Below are 2660 nucleotides of genomic sequence, written 5' to 3'. Positions count from 1 at the left end.
TTTGAATTCTACATTGTTTTATAATATATAGGTTCATTAATAAATGTGTCCTTTCCGATTGCATTCCATACCAAAACAGTTTAAGATTCCTTTTTTACTAGGTCCTTATTGTATATTTCTTTGGAATAAAATGAAAATTGTCTAATTTTAAAAGTTTTATAATGATTATGCTATGTAAAGGCCTTTCTAAGGTGAAGATTTAATACACTGATGTCAAACTAACTTTTATTTATATGGATTACATGTATTGTTACACTAGTAATTTTGTAATCAACTTTTTAATAATTGTTTTTCATTTCTTGCCTCTGAAGAATGAAAAATCTGGAATAATTCACAGATTTTCATATCATCCTTTGCAATTGCCATGTTAATCTCTGTATTGGTGTAATTTGGGTTCATGTGCTGCTGAAGCATGTAATGTCCTCTAAATTTAGGTAGTTAATGATGCAATATTTATACAGGATTATATCCTTGGGTGCCTGTTTGTAACAAGGAAACCTTATTGTTTCTAACAATGCTACTGATCATATTTCCCTAAAATTCTGTGTATAATTGAAAATAATTATATTGTTCAGTTGATTGCTCACGTTTGTAATTTTTTTTGTCAATGACTATTTTAAATCTTTTTCATTTTAGTTTAATCATACTTTGAAGCATTTTTAGCTAGGTCCAAAGAGGATGGCTTTTTCAAGTACTTATTTATTCAACTGAGTTTGCTCTGTGTAGCTAACGGATTCAAAGTAAGCCTTGCTTAAGAGCTACTTCTAAACTTCTGCAGCTGAAATTTTCCTAAATGCGGTCTCATTGGCACAAATGTCTACCTGATGCTTTACCCTTCTTCCATGTAGGATCAGACCAAACAGAATATCTTACCCTGATCGCGTAAATTGTCTTACTTGAACAAAATAAATCTTAGTTCCTAGGGATCATAGAAAAATGAATATTTCAGACAGAACTTTTCAGACTAGAAGGTTTTTATCAAAATATAATGGTTTATTATACCTACCATTTCAAAAGTAGCTAAAGCCAAGAAGGTGAAAAAATTGTTCATATGCATGATTACCGAATGTCCTGGCCTGTCTACCTTCCAACAAGGCAGGAACTTAGACTACTGCCTTTCTATCACCAAATATTTTCATAGCTCCAGGAGAAGTCCATATGTTTCTCCTTGTTATTATGCCTTAAATTGGTAATGTTTCCTCTTGCCTCCAGTCTGTAAATCTACAAAAGGTAAAGGTTTAAATCTAACTCTATCAAACACTGAGGTAGAGATAATGGAAAAATACTTTAAAACAGAGTTGCTTTGGATACCCTAACCAAAACAGAACAATGCAAAACATGTGCCATTTTATTATATTATATATAGTTATATATTTTATATTTATATGTGCTGATTTTATATTTCACACAGTGAAACTTACTAGAATCAATTGATAATTTGACAAATAAATTGATATTTATTTATTCCAATAAATAGAATTGGAATGTAAATAATTAGGTTTAGAATATATATTAGAATATAAAAAGTATCAATGCAGTGTCTTAGGTATAAACTTGTGATACCTTCTAAGTGTTCATGGTCTTCTGAATTAACATTGTTAAAAATCAATGTTGTTTTCCTCTACTCTATAAGAGATTTTACTCTGATGCTCTGTTTATTGTTTTAACTCACTGGTCCCAAACTGTTTTTCTCCATATTTCTGATGCATTCCTCCTACATATTATACTCTAATTTTGCTAATATGATATCTAAAAGACATTATTCTTCTATAGACCCATGGGTCCTAATATCTTATGGCTGAGTTACCTGCATCATCAGATAACAGGGGCAATACTTCTCACCTAGGCCTACCCAACATGCCAGCAGACAGTCACTGAAAATCCATCTCAATTTCTCATTTCTTATATTTCAGGGCTCCAATTCCTTGAGAAACAAGAATTAACAGCAAGCAATTGTGTAATGTAAGGCAACTTAAAATGAAAGATGAAGTCACAAAATCGAGAGAAATTACTGTATTTCAAACTGAATTGACAGATGACCAGCCCATATGAGTGAACAAGATCAGAAAGTGTCACAAGATTATTTTTAATACCCCTCCCCTAATGACTAATGTAATATTTCAGTCAAGTATAAGTGGGCCCAAAAAATAGTTCCTAGAAGAATAGATCCGTGATTGATCTACCATGGTCAGGAAAATGACTTAGAGGTTAAATTTAATTCAGCAAAACATTAATTGAGAAGATCGTTTGTGCTTCAAAACACTGGTACTTTAGTACAACTTGGTTCTGTGGTATAAAAATGTTGTCATTCTCAAACCAACCTACATTTAATCTCCTGAAAGTGTATTCCTTTTCAAATAAACTTTTTGAAATCACACTTACCAAAATAACATTTGATAAATAGATGACACTTAGTGACATTACAAGTTTTTCAAGTGTAGGGAGCAAGTTACAATAGAGTTGATTCATTTACCCAGCACTAATGTCAGACAAGTTCAACCATTCATTAAAGTCTAAAAGTAGTACCACGCACCATTTGTGTTGCTCAGTAGGTGCCTTCCAGAAATTTGTTTAATAGATCAGCCTCCCATATTTCAACCCTAAACATTAGCTAATAAAGTAAATTTCATCACTTAATAACGGGCATTTTAAAAAGTCAC

At 31.7% G+C, this 2660-nt stretch overlaps 1 pseudogene; it reads right to left on the bottom strand.

Moving 5' to 3' along the window:
• Positions 1–315: 315 nt before the first annotated feature.
• Positions 316–414, bottom strand: LOC138828869 (U6 spliceosomal RNA; annotated as a pseudogene).
• Positions 415–2660: the final 2246 nt, after the last annotated feature.

The sequence above is a fragment of the Dipodomys merriami genome, unplaced genomic scaffold, assembly GCF_024711535.1.
Source record: "Dipodomys merriami isolate MVZ:Mamm:240054 unplaced genomic scaffold, mDipMer1.0.p SCAF_166, whole genome shotgun sequence".
NCBI lineage: Eukaryota > Metazoa > Chordata > Mammalia > Rodentia > Heteromyidae > Dipodomys > Dipodomys merriami.
The sequence above is the reverse complement of the archived record's forward strand: the minus strand, read 5'-3'. Positions and strand labels throughout refer to the sequence as shown.